Consider the following 26,280-nt stretch of genomic DNA (forward strand, 5'->3'; position numbering starts at 1 on the left):
ATCCAGGAACAGTCAGTTAATATGACAGCTAACTGAGTAAACTAGATAAAAGCAGCTAGTAGCAGTTAGCTGTGACTTTAGCAACAAGTACAGGTATCTGTTCACCAGCAAATTCCCTAAATCACAGATAGTTGGGGCAGGGCAGCTGAGGGACATCAGAGGGAGAACCAGAAAATATTGTTCTCCAACAAGTATGATCGAGTTTCACCAAAATCAGTTAATAAAGATGTGTTTTTGTACAGTAATAACTGAGCCCCGTTGGCCCCCAGAAACATCACACTCCAGTGGCTTTTCATTGGACGCTAAATTAATACACGCCCCCAAGTGCAGGATGAGTTATCAACATTTTAAAATCGTTTATGGCATTCGCAATAAAAACAGATTTATCCAAACTGAAGTCATATTCATCATACTTACACAAGTAGTAGAGTACAACAAATACACCAACAATTTAAAGATCAAGTGGATGTATGTATGTATGTACCTGTTATAAGCCTATTCAGTCTTCAACAATAAAGCATTTTTGGTCCTAGTGTGGCAAGAATGGGAAACTGACACGTTACAATAGATGTCCTATACTAAATGACAAACAATCTTTAAAAAGTCTTTTTAAGAACGGCATGGTTAACATAGGGCTGGGGTTTACCAACAGGGGTGAGAGGGCTGCCAAGTGGGGTATCCCCCCAAATAAAGAAATACAGCTCGGGTCACCCCTCACATACACCCGCCTGTGGGCCCCAGCTTGCCCTGCCTTTGGCCACCAGCACCTAACAGGGGCACAAATAACAGAATTAATAAAACCCTTCCAAAATAAACCAACAAAATGATCTAGAAAATAAAGTACTTAATCTAACTAATTATAGCATATAACAAAACCAGAATTTGAAATAAAAAATAAATATTTTTACTTTAATTTGAATTTAGAGTTTGCTCCATGATTTATTCTGGTGCAACATCTGCAACCTAAAGTGTGCCTTACATTATGGAGACATTGTCTACCATGGTGACGTTATTAACTGGGGTCACACAGTTAATAACGTCACCATAGACGGTAGACAATGTCTACCATGGTGACGTTTAAAATTAAAATGCCCCCCCCCCCTTTTTGATCAGCACAGCCTTTTGCCACCTATACACCATAGCTGAAATTTGGTCTTTTCTGTACCTTGGCTGATGCAGAGATCCTAATTCGGAGGTTCCCAAACTGGACACTCTCCTCACCTGGGCTGCGCCTTGAGATCCTAGCCATGAATATCACAAACAGGATTAGAGACAAGGGGCAACCTTATCGGAGTCCAACACACACTTAAAACATGTTTTACTTTGTTCTTGAGAATACGGATGGAGCTCTCACTTTGATTATTCAAAGACCAAATGGCTCGTAGAAATGGCCTCGGTACCCCATATTACCCACACAGGATTCCCAGTAGGACCCTGTCATAAGCCTTCTCCACATCCGCAAAGCACATGTAGACTGGATGGTCAAACTCCCATAACAAGGGTAAACAGCTGGCCCATTATGACCGCAACTAATGCAAGATATCAACAATTGTATCTCATCTATCCTTGTTGATGGTGTGATTCAGCTCATGCAGTGCTGTTCAGATTAGTAAGTGCTGTGTATGACTGTGTGAGGCTTTTACAGACCAGTCCACCTGGCTGTGTTTGGACGGCCCTAACTTTAATTCGCAGTCCATTTTCAGTCCATTATGCCGGGCCACTGGGGAGGCCAAAGCAAATTAGAACTATCTCTACTCCACTGACTTCATCATTAAAATTAAAATGGCACTCGCTGCACCCCACCTGTCACACACACACACACACACACACACACACTCAAACATGCTGACCAGAGACCATGCACAAACAGACCCATGAACATTTGCAAACCCTGACATGTATCACACATATATATTTCCACAAATTGACAACCCTTCAAAAGATACACTTGTGCACAATGGATGCCCATCAGAAAACACTCTCTCTCACACACACACACACACACACACAGAGTTGTTGAGGGAATGGCGACTGCCCTGTCACACCCAGTCAATTCCAATATCACTCGCCCAGTGGGATGGCGTATTAACTGCCACTGTGTTTAGTCCTGTTTGGACCTCTCTGCCAATCCACGCATGTGTGTCCAGATGTGTATGTGTGTCGGCCCATTTACACAGCAGGGGGTTGCCTTTGATTCCATGGCTAATGTAAGAAGTAAGAATGGCCAGTCATTTAGTTGATGTAGCTTCAAAGCCGGCCTCGGCCCACACTGTGTCCCAAACAAGATCGATCGAGGAGAATAGAGGAGGCCCATAGAGCGAGACAAGAGGAGAGAAAGGGAATAGATGTACTCATATTGCAACCTCAAGTCATTGCCTGTGGTAATCACAGCCGTAAAACTCGATAATTACACCAGTTTCTCTGTAAACAGGGCTGACTGAGGGTAGGGTTAACAATGCTGGTGTGTGTGATGGCTGGCTGATTTGGTAAAGGTTTTATATGCTTTCTCTCCTCAAAATATGAAAGTTAATTCATTTCAAAGAAGAAATCGTGCAATTATTCAAATAACAATGAATGATTTCATTTCAAATGAGTTTGAATAAGTGCAGTGAACCACATCCATGCGTATGCTCCCGTTTGCGTTTCTGTGTGTGCAACTGTAAAAGCAGCGAGTTCCGGCTAATGCTTGGAAAAAGCAGCGAGGCTGGCAGGAGCGTTGCTGGCGTGAAACGAGTAAGCGAGTGTTTTCCTCACGGTTCACGGAGGAGTCAAAAAGAGAGGGAGGCGTGGAAATGAGATGAATAGGAGCAGGGGAATGGGAGGTGGGTGGGGGAGAGAGGGAGAAAGGGAGAGAAAACACACAGAAAAGTGTTCAGCTACGTGAGCTTCTAGAGTGGGCATCGACTCTGTGTCTACTGGCCATGAAGTTTGTGTCATTCTGCTCCCGTGCGCTTAAAGACAATGAGGTGTACGCATGACTGCAAACAGATTAAACTCAGAGACTGAAAGGGAAAAAAACAATCTGATGTGAAAGAGACTTCATTCATTCCCCTGACTGAGATGGGCGTGTCAAGATTAGCACACAATATAAGCAATATGAAAATATTAGTGTCAAATTAAACCTTGCAAAAAGGGATTTTGTGATTTTCCCAGTGAGCATGTTGGAGTGACTGCTAACTGAGAATAAAGAAGCAAGTGGATGAAAGACCCCTGAGTAACACAACACAGTAGAGAGGTACACATTCTGTTGCTTGTTAAACACAAGCTGCGTCTCACACACACACACAAGACAAACACACTTTCCTATTTACATTGTAGATCAATAAACAACATTAATTTGCACTTTGAAAGGGCGGTCTGACTCTCTCTCTCTCTCTCTCACACACACACACACACACACACACACACACACACACACAGACAATAACTAAATGCACACAATGATTAAAGAAAACACACATATACACGCAAGGCTTTTATACTGTATATAGACTGCTCTTGGATGTAAATGTGCTGTATGCATATGTGAGTTAGCAAGTCATTAGAGGCAAAATGTGTAGGTGTAATAACCCTTTTCTATGCAGGAATTTGTCCAGGAAACCAGACATAGTAAGAGAGTGAGAGTTAGAGTGAGAGTGAGAAAGTGATGATAGAGAGAAAGGATAAAGAGAGAGAGTACAGAGAGAGGGAGTAGGTGTGGGACTGAAACAAAAGTAAACTGTGTTTGCTACATAGCAGCAGCAACCACAAAACACGGAAGATGTCCTTCCGTTCATGTGTCCTGAAGTGAAAACGTTGCTTAAAGGTGAATGTACAAAATCTCATTGAAATACAGTAATAGTTGTGAAAAAAATGCATCTTAAAAAAGCTGCTAATTTCTGTTATCAGTCTAATTTACTTAACAGTAGCAGTTTTCAGATGAAGCCGAAACACAAACAGGAAAATGCAAAAGTGACTTGGGCATGGGCAAAAAATAACAAGAGGCATCTCTTCAGCACATACTGTATAATTAGGGTTCCCTAAGTTCATTTAAACACTTTGCACACTCATCCGGTCAATCATTAAACCAAGTCTTAGCCACCTTGACTGAAAACAAAGTAGCTGAGCTCTGGCTACGTAATGAAAAAACATTAGTCATACTGGTTCAGTGTCGACTTCTGCCTGTAGGTCTGCTCTGATTAAACAATGCGTGAGTGGTGTGTGTGTGTGTGTGTTTGTGCGCTCACTGATTCTTTCTAAATTTGTAAATGTAATTGAAAGAGAGAAGTGTGTGTGTGTGTGTGATGTGTTTGCATGGTGTGTGTTCACCTCTCGCTGTGTATGTCTTCAAATCTTTTCGTAATGCAGAGCAAAACCTGGCCGAGTAGGGGGAAGGGATGATGGGGAAGATAGGAACAATGTGGAAAAATGGTGATGAAGGAAAGTGATAAAAAAGGGGGGGGGGGGGGGGGGGGGGGACCAAAGAAAGGTGACGTTGTTGTTGTGTTGTGATGAACCAATACAATAGAGCGATCACAACCTGAGGCATTTAGAAATAATCAACATTTTCTAATACTGGGAGATAATTAAAGAAATATATTATCTTGAAAATGTTTTCATATGAGTTGATATTTGACATGTGGTATAAATTAATAATTAATAAATTAACTGTTTCTGTTAAGCTTAAAGATTCCCTTAAGTGTCGAAGTAAAAGCTTCAAAATCTGAAAAATTACACAGAATTATGAGCTGCAAATCCTGCAGTGGGAAATGTTTGTAGTCAGGGAGATCATATCTTGGGTAATTTATGTTCTTTGCTTAAAAGCCCTCCACTTCCCCCAGGGTACCATGTCTTTTACCAACAGAAACAGCACGTGTGATTCTTACATGCACTCTGCATACTTTATTGGATGATGATGCTTTAGGTTGAATATGTAGTTTGTGGTATGTCCTGTCTTTGTTGACAAGCTCTAGTGAACTCCATGCCCAAGAGGGTTATGGCAGTGCTAGAAAATAATGTTGGCCACACAAAATATTGACACTTTGGGCCCAATTTGAATATTTTCACTTAGGGGTGTACTCACTTTGTTGCCAGTGGGTTAGACATTAAAGCTGATGATACACGGGGCAACTTTTAGAGCAATATTGCTGGGAAATGTTGCTAGTGGCTAGTTGCTAAGTCCGACTATGTTTTGAACGGATAGCGGCGGTGCGGAGCAGGTGGTGGAGTGGTGGGGGAGGGAGATTACGGAATGTAATCTTTACTCATTACCATTGACGGCAACGTTGCCCTGCACGATTGCTCTAAAAGTTGCTCTGTGTATCATCAGCTTAAAGGCTGTGTGATGTGTTATTTTGAGGGGACAGCAAATTTACACTGTTATACAAGCTGTACACTCCTTACTTTAAATTGTAGCAACATGTCATTTCTTCAGTGTTCAATTCAGTTTTATTTATATAGCGCCAAATCACAACAACAGTTATCTGTGAGTGCTTTTCATAAAAGAGCAGGTCTAGACCGTAATCTGTGATGATATTTACAGAAACCCAACAGTTCCCACCAAGAGCAAGCACTAGGCGACAAACAACAAATGCATGGACTAGTTTTTCTACATCATTTTCAGACAGGATGTTCCTAATTTTCGCAATATTACGTAGGTGAAAAAAGGCGTTCCTTGAAATTTGCTTAATGTGAGACTTAAAAGACATGTCCTGATCAAAGATAACTCCAAGATTCCTCACAGTGGTGCTGGAGGCCAGGGAAATGCCATCACGTGAAAATATATCTTTAGATAATGCATCACGAGGTGCTTGGGCCCTAGAACAATAACTTCAGTTTTATCTGAGTTTAACATTAGAAAATTACAGTTCATCCAGGTTTTAACATCCTGAAGGCACATTTGAAGTTTAGCTAACTGATGAGTTTCATCTGGCTTGATTGATAGATATAACTTCATCATCTGCATAACAATGAAAGTTGTCACATGAAAAGATATAATCAAATATTTACAAAAATGTGAGGGCTGTACTCATTTTTGTGAGATACTGTATTTATTGTTATGGTATTTTTTTTTTTTATTGTAATTTTTCTATTCTATATCTTAACTCCCCACCTTCTGTTCTTGACAGGTGCAGCATTTGCCTTTGTTTGTATTTCCTATTAATGTGTTTATTGTCCTCTCCGGGAACAATCACCATATCGTGGTGGAGAGGTGTGTGTGCCCCGGTGAACCTGGAGGCTGTGTTGTCGGGAGCCTAGTGCTCCTGGTAGGGTCTCCCAAGGCAAAGTGGTTCCAGGTGAGGGGCCAGACTGAGAATGGTTCACAAAGACCCTTGATGACAAATCGAGGAAGAGGAGGAGAGACCCTGCCTGTAGGAAGCCCGGGGCCCCCGTCTGCAGCCAGGCCCAGAGGGAGGGCTCGTCGGCGAGCGCCTGGTGGCTGGGTTTGCCACGGAGCTCGGCCGGGCTCAGCCAGAAGAAGCAACGTGGCACCCCCCTCTCCATCCTTTGGACCCACCATCCATCAGAAGATCCGCAGGGGTCGAGTGTGCTGCAACATGGGTGGCAGTGAAGGTCAGGGACCTCGACGGACCAGACCCGGGCGGCAGAGGCTGGCTCTGGGGACGTGGAACGTCAACTCTCTGTGGGGGAAGGAGCCGGAACTTGTGCGGGAGATGGAGCGCTACCAATTAGATCTGGTGGGGCTGACCTCCAAGCACAGTCTCGGTTCTGGAACCGTACTCCTTGATAGGGGATGGACACTATTCTTCTCTGGAGTTGCTCAAGGTGTGAGGCGCAAGGCGGGTGTGGGGATACTCACAAGTCCCCGGCTGAGCACCGCTACGTTGGAGTTTACTCCGGTGAACGAGAGGGTCGCCTCCCTACGCCTTTGGGTACTGGGGGGAAAACTCTGACTGTTGTTTGTGCATATGCACCAAATAGCAGTTTAGAGTATTTGGCTTTCTTGGAGACCCTGAATGGAGTTCTGTATGGGGCTCCAGTAGGGGACTCCATAGTTCTGCTGGGAGACTTCAACGCGCATGTGGGCAATGATGGAGATACCTGGAAAGGCGTGATTGGGAGAAACGGCCCCCCTGATCTGAACCCGAGTGGGTGTTTGTTGTTAGACTTCTGTGCTAGTCATGGATTGTCTATAACGAACACCATGTTCGAGCATAAGGATGCTCATAAGTGTGCATGGTACCAGAGCACCCTAGGCCAAAGATCAATGATCGATTTTGTAATCGTTTCATCTGATTTGAGGCCGCATGTTTCGGACACTCTGGTGAAGAGAGGGGCAGAGCTGTCAACTGATCAACATCAAGGAGTGGCAGACTCGGGTGGTGGTTCCCCTGTTCAAAAAGGGGGACCAGAGAGTGTGTGCCAATTACAGGGGTATCACACTTCTCAGCCTCCCCGGTAAAAACTACTCCAGGGTGCTGGAACGGAGGGTTCGGCCGATTGTCGAACCTCAGATTGAAGAGGAACAATGCGGTTTTAGTCCCGGTCGTGGAACAACTGACCAGCTCTTTACTCTCACAAGGATCCTGGAGTGGGCTTGGGAGTATGCCCGTCCAGTCTACATATGCTTTGTAGATCTGGAGAAGGCGTATGACCGGGTTACTGTGGGAGGTGCTGCGGGAGTATGGGGTGAGGGGGGCCCTTCCCAGGGCTATCCAATCCCTGTACATCCAAAGTGAGAGCTGTGTCCGAGTACTGGGCAGTAAGTCGGACTCTTTCCAGGTGAAGATTGGCCTTCGCCAGGGCTGCGCTTTGTCACCTATCCTGTTTGTGATATTCATGGACAGGATATCGAGGCGTAGTCGTGGCGAGGAGGGGCTGCGGTTCGGGGGGCTTGGGATCTCATCACTGCTTTTAGCGGATGATGTGGTCCTGATGGCATCATCGGTCCATGACCTTCAGCTCTCACTGGATTGGTTCGCAGCCGAGTGCGAAGCGGTTGGGATGAGGATTAGCACCTCTAAATCTGTGGCCATGGTTCTCAGCAGGAAACTGGTGGAGTGCCAACTCCAGGTAGGGAATGAGTCCTTACCCCAAGTGAAGGAGTTCAAGTACCTCGGTGTCATGTTCACGAGTGAGGGGAGACTGGAGCAGGAGACTGGCCGGAGCAGCGGGGGCGGTAATGCACTTGCTTTGTGGCGAAAAGAAAGCTGAGCCGTAAGGCAAAACTCTTGATCTACCGGTCGATTTTCGCTCCTACCCTCACCTATGGTCATGAAGGCTGGGTCATGGCCGAAAGAACGAGATCGCGGGTACAAGCGGCCGAAATGGGTTTCCTCAGGCGGGTGGCTGGTGTCTCCCTTAGAGATAGGGTGAGAAGCCCGGCCATCCGCGAGGAGCTCAGAGTAGAGCCGCTGCTCCTTTGCGTTGAAAGGAGCCAATTGAGGTGGTTTGGGCATCTGGTAAGGATGCCTCTTGGACGCCTCCCTAGGGAGGTGTTCCAGGCACGTCCAGCTGGGAGGAGGCCTCGGGGAAGACCCAGGACTAGGTGGAGAGATTAAATCTCCACACTGGCCTGGGAACGCCTCGGGATCCCCCAGTCAGAGGTTGTTAATGTGGCTCGGGAAAGAGAAGTTTGGGGTTCCCTGCTGGAGCTGCGCCCCCCGCGACCCAATCCCGGATAAGCGGATGAAGATGGATGGATGGATGGTGTTTATTGTATGTTCCAAACACCAAGGTAATTTGACAAACAGTGAAATGAACCGCTCCACCCACTTCGAGGTGGACCAGAGTGTGGCAGAGTGCGGCTGTTTGGTCTGCACCAGAGTTCAAGTCCAGCAATCACATCAAACCAAACGAACCGCACCGAGGGGGTAACAAGTTCAATGTGAACCCGCCCCCAGTCTCACCTGTGTGTGGCTTGTGTTTGTTTTTGAGTGTGGAATGACCGCATTAGTGCCTTGAGTGGCCAGTGTAGTGAGTGTTTTCTACTCTCTGAACACAGGGGGCAGTAAAGAGCACATTACAGATTGGTGCACCAGAATGAGGTGTAGAAGATGCAGCATTAGAAAATGATGCATACACACAAATGCTTACTACACACAAAGAGGAGATTTATTTAAAAAAAAATTTTCAGTAACACAAGCTAAAAAGCTCAGAAAATTCAGAATATCCTGAAAAGAATCCAAAGAAAAGGTGATGATCAGTGATAGTCACCATTGGTGAAATAAAAAAGTAAACAGTGACAGAGAAATTCAAACTTCAACAACGGAGAGAAGGAAAACTCTCACAGTCAAGTGCAATGGACAAACATCATAGGAAGCACCAAAGATGGAACAAATGATGGAACCAACCAAAGATGGACCAGTGATCATGTTCTTGTGCATGTGTTTTGGCCCATACCATTCCTCACGTCTATAGCACATGCAAAAGGGACCAACCAGCATCAGTGCTGCCAAAACTGTGTTCTATAATGACAAAATTAGCAGTGCCACTGACTCAAGGAAATTACTTTCCACTTCCTCCTTCTTGGCGTCCTCCTCCTCCCACAAAATCTGCTGATACCTTTGCTGCCTTCTTCACAGGCAAAGCGGTGGCTATAACTAGCTAGTTCTCTAAATCAATCAAAATTAACCGGTGTTCTCCCGCTCCGGTCACCTCCCACTATGTGAGCACAGCACAGGAAAAACCTACCACGTAACAGTCCTTATACATGTCTCTCCTTCTCCCTCGGACAATGGCAAAGGCTTGCAAAAGGCTCGACACCAAGTCTAACATGTAGCAGTCCTACTACATCTTTTCCTCTGTCTTCCCAGGTCAATGACACTTCACTCTCCTCGTTTACTCCTGACAGACAGCAAGGTATCAGAACTCCTGACCTGTAGCCACCCAACTACATGCCCACTGGACCCGAGCCGTACAAATCTCCTCCAAGCCATATCTCCTACCGTGGTGCTGGCAATCACTTATGCATCATCACAAATGAAGAATACAACAGTTTGGTGATGTTGATGGGTCGCAGGCTTGAGGCAGTTATTGCAAGCAAGGGTTATGCTTTATATTTGTTCCCTTACTTTTGCTCACCTAAGAATGCTGTGGTCTGATACAAACGGTGATATGTCCCAAGTTGTTTAACACATCTAGATGTGTGTGATAGTGTGAATACAGGAAATGAGAGCTGAAATTCTGAGCTCTTGTCTCATACTCATCTTTTGATCTTAAACCCAAATGTCTTCAGTGAACAACAAAAACAAAGGAATTTGCCTTACCGTTCCAATACTTTTGTATGTGATAAATACTTCTCTGGGTTCGGGAACCTTACCAACCTTTTTCAAAAGGCCTCGGGTTACACCCCTACTGAAAAAGCCCTCCCTCAACCCTACTCAAGTTGAGAATCGGCCAATTTCACTTCTACCATTTCTATCCAAAGCTATCGAACGGGCGGTCTTCTAGCAGGTCTCAGAATTCCTGTCATAGAAAAACCTTCTAGATCCATATCAGTATGGTTTTAAAAGTGGCCACTCCACTGAAACGGCTCTGTTATCTGTGACAGAAGCCCTAAGGTCAGCTAAAGCTGCAGCCCAGTCCTCAGTTCTTATCCCGCTTGACCACAGGATGCTGCTATCCACTCTCTCGGCGATGGGCATCTCCGGTAAAGCACTCCAGTGGTTCTAATCCTACCTCTGTGGGCTTCCTACAATATGTCGTGGCAAATACAATTGTCCTCCTCTCACTGCCTCTCTACAGAGGTGCCACAAGGCTCGGTTGTAGGGACCCTTCTCTTCTCAATTTACACCACCTCACTGGGGCCGATCCTGTGCTCACATGGCTCTGCTTACCACTGCAACGCAGACAATACACAACTCTACCTATCCTTTCCGCTGATCGAAAAAATGTATTCTTTGTTCTTTGTTTCTAATGCAGATAATCTGTATTACAGTATTTACTATTGTTAAAAATAAAAAGGTTTTTTTTCAGTTTAATTTTTATCTTTTCAATTAATCTTTTACACCCACGCAGCGCTTTTAGTATAAACATTTATTATGTGTCGATCGGGCTTCATCCAGCCAGAGGGAAAAATCACCGACCGTCCGCACCGTGCCCGGTCGCTCCGCAATCTCCTCTCTCTGTCCCTGTACGCCCCAACGCCCCATTCCCTCATGAATGTTAATACAACAGTATTGCCAAAGCTAAATGAAAATACAAAAAAAAATTCTATTCATGTAGTTCATCGAATAAATAAAATAAAATAATTGTATTTCAATACATTGGATATAGAATAATATTATCTAATGTTAATTTCTCTACATTTTCTTTCTTTACGGCTGTGTAACCTTCTGGTAACAATAACAGAAGCCATCTCTGCGCAATGGTTTGCACCTTCTGTTCAAACGTATTAAATACAGAGGCTGTTGCACTCACATGAAATTGCGTTTAGGCTTGGTAGATCATATTGCATGTAGTAAATAAATGTATGTAATGTATGTTATGCCCTAAATTGCATATTCATTAAGGCAAAAGTACTAAATGAACAACAGGTGCTATTTTGCGCTTTTGAAAGACAGTTAGTTAGTGGATCAGCTTACGTGCTAATTTGCTGGTGATATCAAGTTTGCACACGATTTTACTCACACAAACCTTTGGTAAATCAGGCCCTTACTGTATAGATGCTTTATTGATGCTTGTGTGTTGTTCCTCGAATGTAATGTAAAAGCGACTGACATTTACAAATTTACAAATGACTAAATGTAATTTAATGTAATGGCCAACTTCCATAAATCTCCCTTCTTCTTAGTCTTATCTCTAACCATGATTCAAATGATAATCTTGTAGACAACTCTCAAAACCTTGCCAGCCTCTCTTTTTGTATTTCTTTCCCAATCCCTCCATCTCTCCAGAGTTCTCATTACTTGTTGGTGAGGAATAATTCCACCCCTCCACTCTAATAAACCTCACACCTCTTGTCTCCTTTATCACTCTCTCCTTCCTCATCTACCACCTCTGTATCCGACCACTAATTCACTTGTCACCTGGTATCTTCTCTTATCTCTTAATTTAGTCACTGTCTTTCTTTTTTGGATCCGTGCTTTCATTTCCTCTCCTTTTGTTTTTCTCATTTTCTTTTCTAGTTTTTACATCACCTCTCTTTCCAGCCGAGTGGCAGCGGTACATTGAACAGAAGGAGAAAGTCTGGATAAGTCACTCTCCCTCCACCCGTCTCCACTGCTCATCCTCAACACCCCCGCTTTGCTGTCGTCTTTGCTTCTACCTCCCTGTATCTGTCTTTCTCGATGCATCCTCCCATTTGTTTATCTCCTCACCTCTATTCACCTGTTCTATCTCCGTTGCCAGCCTCACGTCGCCTCCCTCTCCCTCTGTCCATCGCTTTTATTGCTCTCTACAGCTCATTAAATACATAGAGAGAGGGTAAAAACTAAATAAAGAGACAGAAATGTATTCCGAAGGGATAACTTAATAAACGAAGGGTGTTTGGTGACTGTTAATAACGTTGCTCCGTTGGCCAGCCAGTGTCCCAGGTGTGATTAAGCAAACTGCCAGTGGATGGGAAAACGGTAAGCACTCAATTTCCTGTTTTTTTCCCAGCTTTCCTCTAGTAATCAAACGTTTCTCTAGGAAGTACAGGGCCTAATCTCAGTGTTGCGCTGTGAAACTGTGAAATTTACCAGGGGGCATGATTTCCTTAACATGTTACAAAGTATATACCGAGCCATCACAGAGATTAGGAGTGGGAGATGTGTATGTATACTTCAACAGAATTGGCACTTTTAGTTTGAATCTAATATTTTGTGCTGATATTCAACATTTTTGTTTCAAAATAGGACAAGAACTTTTTTTCCCCCATGGCTGACCCTATGCTTTGACAATGTGGTTAAATGTGTCTGATGCCATCAAAAGGGAAATTTTCAGTCTGTAGACACATTCATGTGAACATCCCTCCAATTTAAAAGAACCCCCGCCACCACAGCAGTGCCTGTCCACCGCGGCCGATGTGATGCCTCCCTGCGCTTTTTGTTCAAAATGTGAATCTCACATTGGTTTCACCTACAGCAGTGGGCCAAATAAATAAATACATAAATAAATTATTACTTTGATTGTGCTGAAATAGATCTCAGTCATTACAGCAACAGTTTCTCAAATAATCACTTCCTCTTAAGCGACTGTGTTGTTGACTTCCTTATCTTTAGTCTTTTCTTAAAATACACAGAGTTTCGGGCAGATCTCAATGAAACCATTTTCTTTTCCTTCGATAAGACAGATCAAAATACATGCATGGAAACCTTTCTGATACCAGAGGGGTTGCTAATCAGTGGTTGTTTGTAAGACCAGCAGCTCGACCACTGAGGGCATTCAGATGAAGTCACCTGTGAAGCCAGTGCTAGCCAGGGAAGGCTAGCCTAATCACAATGTAGATTAAGTAGCAGAGTATCTACTCTTTGCTTGGGTGACAATATTATTGGAAGGTCCCTTAAATATACATTAGGTCAAGGTTACAGAATAGTGTCACCGGCCAGACGGCTCCATAGATTTATGAAGGGACAGCCAGATACCCACTACAGGGCCTACTGCTAGGTCAAAACATCATTTAACATGAATACTAGGTTTCCATTGGAATGTTCACACAACTTTTGTCACAAAAATGATCATTTAAACTTTTTGCATAATCCACATCTCCACTGTTGGTATGCAGAGTAATACAGAGAAGTGAAGTAAGCTGCTGGAGTGGTTTGAGAAGTTTCTATGGACATTTTGATACATTGCGACGAAAAAAGTTCCAACACTTTTTTGTTGCCATTGAAATCTATTGCAACTGCTGTGACTCTAAGTTGAATACAGCTGCTGCCCTCAGCAGAGGAGCAAGCTACAAACTTATCAGAGCCACCTTTTAAACCAGCAGGCGGTGAATATTTGATACTCAAAATTTTCCAATTCTGATTTGTACTTTCCTGACTCACTGTTGGTTTAAGTAACTGCATCTCCCGAATTTCAGCGTTATGTAATGTATTGTCTCAACTCGAGTAGTTCCCCTGTCACCTACTCTGCTCCACTCTGTGTACACACACACACACACACACACACACACACACACACACACACACACACACACACACGGAGTCCCGGTGTGTTGGATTCTGCTTGCTCATGAATTGCGCACGAGCACACACCTGTTTGCAATCTAAAAACTGCACTGCTAGTGGCCACTGAAAACTACATATAACCCCTTTACGTAATATGATTACTCTTTCAGTAAGCATTGTATTATAAGTAATTAAATACATTTTAACCTTTTGATGCATTAATGAACTCTTAACCTTACCCTCATAAATGCTTTGTTGTTGTGCTTTACATCATAGTAAGTGCCTCTCGATCCATGTTGTGATTATCCACTCTTACATTTTCTCTGAAAAGACGAGAAGAGGGCTCAGCCAGTGCTCTGTAGATTTTTAGGACTGATGATTTTTAAGCCAGAATCTAGCGCTGATGTTCAAAAAGCTTCTAAAATAGCATCTTCTTAATCAAGAGACACTCTGCACTGAAATCAGGGTCAGCTGTAACAAAGCATGCATACTTGTGAGGTCTCTTTAGTAGTGTAGAATGTATGGTTATGGTTAAGTTGGTCTTAACCCTGTGTCTATGCATCAGCCTTATACACACAAGTGCACGCATGCACGCACGCACACACACACACACACACACACACACACACACACACACACACACACACACCAGCCGAGTGTTTAAGGGGGCTGGGCACAGCTGGATTGGCACCGCTTGCAGAGGGCTGAGGTGAAGTAAAGCTTGCGTACCAGCAGGGTGAGGTGAAGTGCCTCTAATCTGCTCTCCTGGCATGAGGTGGCACAGGGCCGGCCTGCTGTGCCATGAGTTATGCTGGCAGTAGGCAAAGTTGGCATCCCACTGTGTCCGGCTCTGTGCATCAGCCCCCTGTTGAGCAACAGAGAGGTGGGAAATGGAGACGGCGTGAGGCCAAGTCAGGGGAGGTACAGACAGAAAGACACAGAGAGACAAACAATGTGATACAGATAGAGAAATATCTGTCAAGATAAATGTACACCGTTCCTTCATCTAATATGTAATAACATCAAAACATCTGAAGCTGCTGTATTGAATATAACAACTAACTGACTAGATATCGTTGTATCGTCTAGACCCTAGTTATAAGTTTAAAATAACTGTCTACTCCTTTCAGAGAGATGGAGAGACAACGAAAGAAACAAAAAGTAGGAGAAAGAGCGTGGCAGATGTGTCAGTTCAATGGAAGAAATACATCTGCCTGCAAAATGTGACAGATTATGCTAATACACTCTAACATGCGACTGACAGGTTGATGCTACGTTCACAGCTCAAGTGACTCTCAAGATAAAGGTCACATGACAATTTTCATAGCTGTGGTAAAGTACATCTACATTGTTGCCTCAGTGTCAGGGAGATCCACCCCATTCATATATTGGTTGTGTTGGCCACCCGGGAAAATACTGGGTGCGGTCAAAGCTTCCATTCACCGGGTCTGTGCAATGAACCGGCCAAACCTTCTGGCAGCAAGCTGCACACAAGCAAAAATACAGCTTGTTTTCTTTCCAGGAAAAACATTATGTTTTCATATGATAGATAATTCCTTCATTAAACTGGATTATGGGGATATGTCAGCTTTCCACATTTTACCTTTCATGCAGGGAAAAGTCAAAACAAAGTTCAGATGACATTAACAAATAATTTTGCACTCGACTTTGCTCACCAGTATTCATATTCTTTGGTGGTCTGTGAGCTCACAAGGAAATAGTTGGATCTGAGCATCAGTCAAGACTGGGAGCGTTAACGAGAGCGATATTGTGACTGTTTCTGGTTAAAAAAAAAAGGATCTGACTCTGGTCCATCTCTGCAGGGATCCTTTCCATAATGGTGTCAGACTCTTATAATAACAATCTGAGCTAGTGTTGTAGTCAACCTAGACCAAGTCGAGACCAAGACCGAAGGAGGGCGAGACAGAGTAAAGACCAAGACCAGTTCCCCACATTACATGACACACAATAAAATGTGCAACGAGATCATAGGTACTTCTCAAATTGATCTGAAAGATCCACATTCCCATTAAAACACCCACACACAAACGCTAAGAGCTGAAATCAATGTAAGCATCTTTATTCAACACTCCTTTTCCATGCTGACCATCACAGGGAGGGATGACAGTCGTTAACGGGAACAACACATTTTTAATTAGGGTTATTAGTTGCATTTGAAACAAAACTATTTACATCCAATCAAAGTTAGGATGTTAACAAATAAATCAGACAATGCACAAGCAATTTATTGATATTCCCAGAGTTATGGTCTTGACTGATCTTGAAATAAAATCCCAAGTCCTCATTGTCCAAGACTGAGACAAGACTGAGTACAAATGCGGTTGAGTCCAAGACGAGACCAAGACCATCAAAAAATGGTCTAAAAGTGGCCTTGAGACCAAGACCGGTCTCGAGTACTACAACACTAATCTGAGCCTGTCAGTGGCAAAAACAAGCACTTTAGAGGATGTAGGGGAGATTTTGAAGGATAAGGTTTCAGAGATATATTTTTGCTGGGGTCACTAACTCACAGGTGTGGTTATCAATACCAGGTGGTATTTTGCACAAATGTAGAACGACTGCTGTATAATTTCACTTTAAACATAAGTGGCACATTTTTACTTTCGACCCCGTCAGCAGTTTAAGTTTTAAATATTCAGTTTCAAAAGTAACCTGACAGCCCAAACTTGACTTTAAAATTGTTTTAGTAAGAGCAGTGTGAGTGAGCTGCATGTTGAGATATAGGCTAAATAATTATGTTTGGGTGTGAAATTAGCTTCCTGCTCATTCACTGATATCTTCTTGGGCGCTGGAGAGATCGCCCAGGCAGCACAGCAGCGCAGCCAATAGCAGGCACAAGATATGCCCATAGCAACAAAAATTAAGCCAATCAGCGTCCTCAAATCTGATGCCTGAAGGGCGCTCCAGGATCTGCCCCAAGAACAGACAGTCGGTGTTAGAGGGACACGTGACGTTGTTGACAAGATGAATGCGGAACTCAAGACTGACACAGGCTTTCAGCCTTGGCTAGCTGGATGCAATGATTTAAATACCTTATTTTGCTTCACATGATTGCTTTTTAAAACACGTAATATGGTGAAGCTGGCCATGCTAGGCAGAGTTAACATCGGCCTTTATGTTTTTGTATATTAATATAATATAATAATATAATATTGGCATTAAATAATTTCTGACTATTTCACAAAGCACTGGGATCCTGCAGTTTGTGTTAATTTGTGTTGGGACAGTTACTGAAACTGTATATGGCATAGCCCCACCTAAAATATTTTTCACTAGCTGCCACTGGTTTAAGCTCTCGTGAACAGTGACTGCAATGTATCATAGCCTTCAGCTTAGCTTTAGAGATGGCGAATACAATGGGGAAAGATGGATACCTTTTTAAGAAGTATGTCACTGCCCATCTGTGCACATTCATGATTGTGTGTAAGTCTGATAAATAACCACCAAAAATAGCTGTGGATGCACCTCTTGCAGTTACTTATACAGGTGCGCACAGCGAGGATTGCTGTTTTAAACAGAGGAATAAATATCCAGCGAAGGAAAAAAGGCTGTCTTGTCCCAGAATTCCTTCTGACCTAAATAGGCCAATATGGATACTCACTCCATTTTTCCCCATTGAACGGCCCTCTGCTATGGCCTGTCACGCACAGTTAGCCCTCGATTGACTCAAGGCAGGATCCTGCTGGATGGAGCTAGGCGGGAGCTAACTGCTATTTCCCCTCCACCAATTTAGAGCCCATTGAACCCAGAGCTACCATTTGACTGGCGCCACCAATGCTGATCTAAAAGATCCAATCAGGGAGCAACCCTTACAACTAACATAGCCACCCACACAGACATACACAAATTCACACACTTTTTGTTGTTCTGACAGTCCCTCAAGTTACCTAAATACCTCTTTTGCACAGAAGCATGGGCTTGGAAAAACTTGTGTTTGCCATCTGACCTGGCTCTGTGACCCCACTTCCCCCACTGGGTTTTACACAGCTCTAACTCTGTAAGAAAGAAAAGAGTGAACAAGACTTGTAGCCCTGTCAGGCGTAAATGTTCTTCTTCACCACACAGATGCTTGAAAAAGATTTTAGGGCACAGGCAATTTTACTTTTATTAGTTTTCATCAGGTCACCAAAAGAAAGGATTGCATGACCAACTCTACAGTGTATATAACATTGTCTTGACCCTGGTTAGCAGTGATGTGCACGTAACTATAGCAGCAGACCTAGGTCTCATCTGAGTGGCAGTGACAAATGACCAGGGATTAAACCCAACACAGTGTGCGAATACAAATATGGTACTGTATTTGTAATTTCCATTCAAGAAAACAGTGGCATATGCTTTCATGTTCAAACACAATAACATTATAATTTCATTATTATTATGACACAATCATGCAAGCAGTGGCTGTTTTGAATTGTGGTCCACTGAGACTGTTGTTGAAATTAGTATCTCAGCCTCAACACTGATGGGTCCTAAACGGCAGCTGAAGCCCTTTCTCTTTGATCCTGTGGGACTGAAACCCTTTATGTTTGCTCTTGATGTTTTAGGAAATTAAGTACTTAAGTAAGTAATTAAGTACATTTTCTACCCCCCCCCCACATTTTTACACATTTTGTCACTTACAGTAGTCGTATACCTACACAACACCATCCCAAAAATGGTAATTGGAAAAAGCTGATTTTTACAGCTGCTAATCAATGTTGATGTTAACAATGGATTGCATTAATGTGTAATGTGCAAGGAGTTGCTTATGTGATGAACCCACAGGTAATTATCAGCATCTTTTAATACTAAAACAACGAGCTGAAAGATCATTGTTGCACTGTACTGTTTTCAACCTTATTTCCAGCAGCAGCAGACAGCTGTTTTCAGTGAAAAAGCTCTGATAAACCCACTGTTTATGTGCCAGCCACTTGCCTGCCAGCGCTTAAAAACAGACAGGTTAGCAGCTAGCTGAGGAAAAAAAGTCAGTATCAGACTTCCATTAGTCAGGAGGCTGGAAATATGTTCAAATGAAAGGTAGTGTTGATCCATATTTCCTGGATGTGTAAATAAGTAACTGTTTGCTAACATATTAGCCAGAAGACTTTATAATGCAAAATAATGTCAATGTTGTGTGGTTCTGCGGCCCTTATGTGGCCAAGGAAGAAGAAATAATGCATCTTTAAAGTATAATAATAATATTTTAGAAACTAAATAAATAACTGGCGACCTTGTCCAGGGTGTAACCCGCCTTTCACCCGATGCCAACTGGGATTGGCTCCAGCCCCCCTGCGACCCTGTAAGCAGCATAAGCAGTTGACGATGGATGGATGGATGGATGGAAACTAAATAAATAAAGTACAAGATTTTGGGGGGGGGGATTTTTGCCTTTATTTGAAAGCAGACAGTATACATGTAGAGGTAGACAGCACATGAGGGGAGATAGAGTGAAGTACAACATGTAACAAAGATCCCTGGCTGGAAAGGTATGTGGCCTTAACCATTCCGCTATCAGGACAGCCCATAAACTAAGTAAATGATGATACTGTTCTGAAAGTATATTTTATTTGGATAGAAGGAATTCAAGAAAATATTGAAGTGGAAGCGAAATGTCCGTTCAGTGTGAATAGCAGGCAGGATACATTTTTCTCAGTATTTGTGAGTCAAACACCCCATGCAAGAAAAATGCAAGAGGGAATGTGTGAGGGAAAAAAAAAACATGAGAGAGAAAGTGAATCTTCCCTCCCTCCTTTCAGTGTTCAGCTGGTAAGAGGTGCTGGGAAACGTAAATGGTTTATACCTGCATGCAGCCTACAGTAACTGACTCCAATCTGAAGGGGTGGGGGCTGGGGGGGGCACACGGGCCTTGCCCTCAAAATCTCATTTGGCTCTGGGACTCGAGGCCTGACTTGCTGATAGGAAAAAAGTGAATAACAGCAGAGAGGAGGGGGGGAGAGACAAGACGGTGGAGGTAGAAACGGAACCAAAAACGAGGGTAAGAGAGTGTCAGGGATATGGTGGCGCTCTGCGCCACGAGGAGAGAGAGAACGAATGGGCGGAAATAGCAGGAAATTGCAGAAAATCGGAAAGGGAGGAGAGGATGGGTGGAAGGTATGAAGGTATGAAGAGACAGAGTGAGGAAGCAAGGGAGTGATAACAAATGAGGGATATGTCTTCAGGCCAGGATGGATTGAAAGAGTAAATAGAGGTTAAGGAGGGATAAACTGAGAGATAGCGGCTTGTTCTGAGGACAGACAGAGAGATGTGGAAAACTGTAAGGTAAACCAAAGAGTGGCATGTCACAAAGAGGACGGGAAAAGAATGTTGTAAAGATCGGAGAGAATGTAGTGTGAAGAAAGAGATGGGAACTGGAGAATGGGAGAGAAGAAAGTGTTTGAGAAACGAGGGGAAGACTGAGGAGAATCTGGCCATGTATGTGTGTGTGTGTGTGAGTGTGTGTGTGTGTGAGAGAAGCAGAGAGCGAGGGAAGCGAGTGTGACTGATTCGGCCGAGGCAGCAGTAAAAGGTTCCTCTAATACAGCGGGTGGTGAGGAGATCGGAGTGAAGAAGCCTGAAGGATACACTCTGTTAGAGGAGAGGAAGAGAGGATGAGAGGAGGGTGACAGAGATCCAGAGTTCAAAAAGTGATAGAGGGGAGGAGGAGAGACAGTTTCCCCCAGGTTCTTCTTTGCATCTCCTCCTACTCCTCTCTTGTTTAAAACACAGCAAATCTTCCCTTTCTACACCTCTTTTCTCTTCTTTTTCCCTTTTTGTATCTTCCCCCGTTCTGCCCTTAAATCCGCCTCCTCCTCTCCCCTTTCTCCTTAGTTTTGGCATTTTTTGCTTTTTCCGCTGCAGCCTGCGCACTCATTGAAATGGGAAAAGAGACCTTGAAAGCAAAATGTCTTTTCAATAAAACAGAATGATCAAAGAGGAGAAAGAGAGACTCTGGTCCAGACATTTTAACTGTAAAAATGTTGCATCAATTCATAACCACAAGGGACCGCATGCCAGTAGAGCACTTAAAGGAACCTCCACTCCCCCTCCCACCACTTATCATATCACACTACCCCCTCCTGTCACTAGCAGTGACTCTAACAGGCATCATCTGCAAAGATCAGAGAAGTAGCTACGCGCTACCTGTTGCAGAAACAAAACACAAAGATCAGAATCCTCTGCTTGGGTGGTGGCCCTTTGCACTCCCCTCACTTCTCCCCATCTTCCCTTTCCTCCATCCTTCCTCCTCATCCTGTCCAGACTGGCCTTGGCCCAGTGCCCAGGAACAAGTGCTGGCTGGCTTTGCAGGCCAGACGGGAGTTGGAAGACAAACTACCCAATACAGGCTGGGAGCAGATAGAGATGGAGTGGGGGAAGCATGGTGGGAGGAGAAGGGGGTAAATAAAAGGAGGGAGATGGTGGCTCAGAGATGGAGGGATAGTTCCAAAGGGAGCTGAGGTAACGCGTGCTGGGGCATTGATTTGCAATTCCAATGAAGCCTGCTTACAGTGAATTACGCAGCGACGCACTCGGGCTTAAGTGTGCATAAATAATCACGCCTAGCTCAGTCCTGTAATGGATGGTCCTTCCGTAACAAAGTTAGTGAGGCTGTCTGCTGCAGAACAACATAAACATTAAGACCATTATGAGAAGTGCCAGGGTGGATTACGATTGTATGAGGGGGCTCCTGAGTCTTTGCTGTGGTACCCTGGCTATGAAAAGACCATGGGATTGCTGTCTTTCTCTTAAGATTGAAATCTTTTATTAGTTTTTTGCTTTTCAATAAATAATCTTGGGGAAAGTGCAAAGCTAAATCGGATTACAAGTATACAGTATATGTGGTTTACAATGCTGCCATACAGCAAGAGGGTCGTGGGGCCTTTTTGTGGAGAATTTATGTGTTCTACTTGAGTCTACGTGTGTTTCCTTCCACAGTCCAAAGACATGCAGGTTACACAAGTATTCCAAATTAACAACTGATGCTGTAGTTCTTCTTGGGAGGACCGTGTCGCAGCTAAGATTAAATGGCGATTGCCCACAGGTGTGAATGGTTGTTTGTCTGTATTTCAGTCAGAGAGAATAATTGAAAGAGGTGCTGAGTTATGAAATTAATATATCTGATATACAGTCGTGAGCACAATATAAACTTTGAAAAACTAAAATTTGAAAACATATGTGAGGACTCTGTGGTGATTAGACCCCATCATGATGTAATCCTGAATCCCCCAATGAGGATTAAAGAACATCTTAGCAGAAGCTATAGATGGACCCGATGTGGAGTGGGATTCCTGATGAGCTCGATGAAGACCCATTGGACAGCTAGTTCTGATGAAAGAGGGTGGAGGTGGGTCGCATCGATCCGGGATCCAAGTGGCAGCTGACAGCAAGTGAAAGGAACAGGTTTAAAGTTTGACAGAAACAACATAATCTTCGCACACAGAGGTTGAGGCAAAATATGATTGGTTGAAGTGTGGAAGCCTTCAGTCAGCTGATTGGGTCAGAAGTGGGAAAATAAACATATAAATATAAATGAATTGAGTGCTGACCAAACTACAATCTTTGAAAGGGCATTTGTCCAAAATGTGCCTACCAAGTACATTTTCATGTCACATATTTGTGTGTTCAGATTTATTTTGGAGATATTTATATAACAAGCCAGACATAAAATGTGATGGCATTCATATTTCTGCTAATGCTCTGCAAGCCTCTAATTTTTTATGGTAATAGAAAATCTTCAATAAATGAGCCCTATTTATGGCCTAACTTTCCACCCAGCTTCACAAATCTGTTAGCAATCTGTTGATTTTAAGACATCTTGGTAACTCACAAACAATCAAACAAGACTGAAAACAAAACCCCTTGGCAAGGTCATTATCGACCATCTTAACTCCATTCATTTCCTTGACATATACAATGGAGAAAAAAGTGAAACACGACTCAACCGTCTCCACACATTAATGCCAACAAGGGAATGTTCAGCATTTTTAACACTTGTCATCTTCTCACCTATAGTAAGCACTTTTTGTGACAAAGCATATATGAATATTGTAGCTTTGGGATAGAAGCTGGCTGTGGTGAAAGTGCTGAAAGCCAGCCAGCCAGCCAGCCAGCCAGCCAGCCAGCCAGTGTCTTTGCTCGCAGTGTTAATGTGAGTGTAATCTCCTCTATTCACAGCGGTGTTGCATGCAAGCAGGCATGTGTTGTTAGCAGGCCCCTATGGAGTGCGAGCCAAAGATTAGCGTGGTGAAGGCTTGTTGTACACAAAGACAGCAGCGCAGCCAGACAGAGTGGCTTTCTACACTTCTATGAGATGCCCGGCCAACAGCAGGGAAGAGTAACAAGTGAGAAATAGAAAGAATGATCCACACTGTGGAAGCAGAGGAGGATAAAGAAATACATCAGAATGGAGATGAGGATAATAGTGGCAGGGTGAGTAGAGGAGGTTGCAGGTGGGAGAAAAATTGGATATTGGTGCTGTTGCATTGGCAGTGTTGCCACTGCCCGAGTGTTTCCTCTCCTCCATAGTGAAAGACAGAGAACAGAGGGAGGTAAAGAAGGATGGAGAGAGTATGAGGACAGATGGAGAGAGCAGTGACGGATGGCTGGTGGATGGATGGACGGCACTAAACGACGCCATCAGTCAATGAATTAACGGTCCGTGATGAGCCAACGTGCGAGCCAGCGTGTTAACACAGGACTTTGTTTGCCGCCGCTGCCAACAATCAACTCAGCCATGTTTGTTTGTGTCAAGGAGTGGACGCTGATGAGAGCACAGAGAGAGGGAGGAAAGACTAAAACAACACAGCAGAGAGATAAAAAAAGATCTAAGAGCGTTATAGATTTCAGGTTTAGTTTGACTGAAGGCATAATGTATTTCTACTCATTTAGGTCAGAGTCAGTTGGGATTGGTATAACATATGAGGAAAGATGATTTGAGTTTTTGATCATGCAGTTGTGGAGCGTGTGATCAAACAACATTATTCATTCATGCATTCAAACAGTATGTTTGTCAACTTGTCACATTGAGATATTTTTTTTTGTTACTATTACTATCACACAGTGCGTTTTGGTGAGTAACACTGAACGCAAATAACTTTTGTTTGTTTACAAAAAAACTCCACAAGGCAGCTTTAAAAATTAAAAAACAACCAAACAAAAGGCCACCTTTACATGCACAGCCAGTCTTTATATTAAGGAGTCTGTTTAGCGTAATTACAAAACTATATATTTTGTCTGACAAAAATGTTTTGACCTAATGTCTTAACTTCACATCTTGTGACCTTATCAGCCAATTTGTGCACACTTTGGTCACATGATCACAAGTGTAGAGTCTACATGCCAGCTGAGCAAAAGTATATGACAGCTGAAATGGCTGGAAGAAATACAGTGAGTGGAAATTGTGACAAACCCACATTGAATTATCAGTCAACTCTGAGGGTTAGGGTTAAGATCAACCTCGTTTTCTAACACAGCTGGCAGCAGTTTTCGGCAAAATGGCACTGCACGCTACCTGCCGAGTGCCAAACCAAGTTTGGACAAAGTTAGCAACTAGCTGGAGAACATATTGAAGTATTTAGCAGCTTAACAGACAGATATTTTCCTGTGGAGTTTGTGGAAACCAAACTAAAAGGAGTGTGAAAAACTGGACTTCTGTTCATCAGGTGGCCAGAAACATGACTCCAAATAAATGTGAATGTTGCTCTGTGTCAGCTGGATGTGTAAGTTATTGCTATTGCCTGGTCTGGGGCTACATGAGTGCTGCCGGCTATGGGGAGCTACAGTTCATTGAGGGAACCATGAATGCCAGCATGTACTGTGACATACTGAAGCAGAGCATGATCCCTTCCCTATGGAGACTGGGCTGCAGGGCATTATTCCAACATGATAACAACCCCAAACACACCCCCAAGACGACTGTTGCCTTGCTAAAGAAGCTGAGGGTAAAGGTGATGGACTGGCCAAGCATGTCTCCTAAACCCTAATGAGCATCTGTGGGGATTCCTCAAACAGAAGGTGGAGGAGCGCAAGGTCTCTAACCTCCACCAGCTCGGTGATGTGGTCATTGAGGAGTGAAAGAGGACTCCAGTGGCAACCTGTGAAGCTCTGGTGAACTCCATGCCCAAGAGGGTTAAGGCAGTGCTGGAAAATAATCGTGGCCACACAAAATATAGACACTTTGGGCCCAAATTGCACATTTTCACTTGGGAGATTAATGGCTGTGTGATGTGTTATTTTGAGGGGACAGCAAATTTGCACTGTTTCTGTGTGGAGTTTGCATGTTCTCCTTGTGTCTGCATGGGTTTTCTCCGGGAGCTCCGGTTTCCCCCACCATCAAGAACATGTTACATGTTAGATTCTCCAGTCAGTGCCATTGACCAGACACTGATAAAGATCTGGGGTCTCATTTATAAACCAGTGCGTAGAAACCTCACTAAAAGTGTACATGCGCCCAAAAGCCAAAAATGGCGTATGGCAAAAAATATTCAGACTTATAAAACCGTGCGTACGCACAGTTCTAAGCATGTTCCCTTTATAAATCACAATTAACTTGAAATGTGGCGCATGTGAGGGAGCTCCATGTCCGACCCTTCAAACGCCCAAAGTTGCCTATAAATGGTCAGTGAAACGCCCCTCATTAATATTAATATGGACTGACCAGAGGAAGAAAGGGAGGCAAAATCTGACAGAAAAGCTACAAAATAAAATTTAACTCAGTGTGACACTGACATTCCTTTTGGTGAAGCTGAAGCCTGGTGTTTGGTGGGTAAAAAACGCACTTTGATGCAGCGCTTGTGCACCGGACGAAAGGGGGCACCGGTGCTCCACCCCTTTATAACCAACACAGTCTCACTCCCTACTCGTGAAATGTCTGATGCATGGTCAAGGCCCTTTGTCGTCGCTTTTTAAAGACTTGGGTAGCCCTTTTGCATCAATTATTGACGTTTAGGGATCCACAGTCAAGTTAGCAACGCTTAGCAACAATAAATATGCAATATCCGGTTACACTTTCAAGATAAAACGTAACGTTTCCATACATTGCCATGTTGAAACGCGCATAATTAAAGTCGTGAAACGTTGCAGTTTCGTTAGGTTTAGGCACAGAAAGTACTTGGTTGGGTTTAGGCAACAAAACTACTTGGTTAAGGTTAGGAAAAGATCATGGTTTGGGTTAAAATAGCTATGTATGTCAATTAAGACTTAAGTTAACTAACGTTAATGTCAATTTACCTCACTCGCCTAAATAAAA

General features: G+C 43.6%; 1 long non-coding RNA gene across 1 annotated transcript; it reads right to left on the minus strand.

Annotated features, from left to right (window-relative positions):
- Nucleotides 1-543: 543 nt before the first annotated feature.
- LOC123986487 lies at nucleotides 544-14,842 on the minus strand. Its single transcript, XR_006828889.1, has 3 exons — nucleotides 14,766-14,842; nucleotides 1,166-1,241; nucleotides 544-767 (listed from the first exon to the last, which is right to left on the minus strand). It is a non-coding gene; the product is annotated as an uncharacterized LOC123986487 (long non-coding RNA).
- Between the last annotated feature and the right edge of the window lie 11,438 nt (nucleotides 14,843-26,280).

Source organism: Micropterus dolomieu, linkage group LG17 (genome assembly GCF_021292245.1).
Source record: "Micropterus dolomieu isolate WLL.071019.BEF.003 ecotype Adirondacks linkage group LG17, ASM2129224v1, whole genome shotgun sequence".
NCBI classification, from domain to species: Eukaryota; Metazoa; Chordata; class Actinopteri; order Centrarchiformes; family Centrarchidae; genus Micropterus; species Micropterus dolomieu.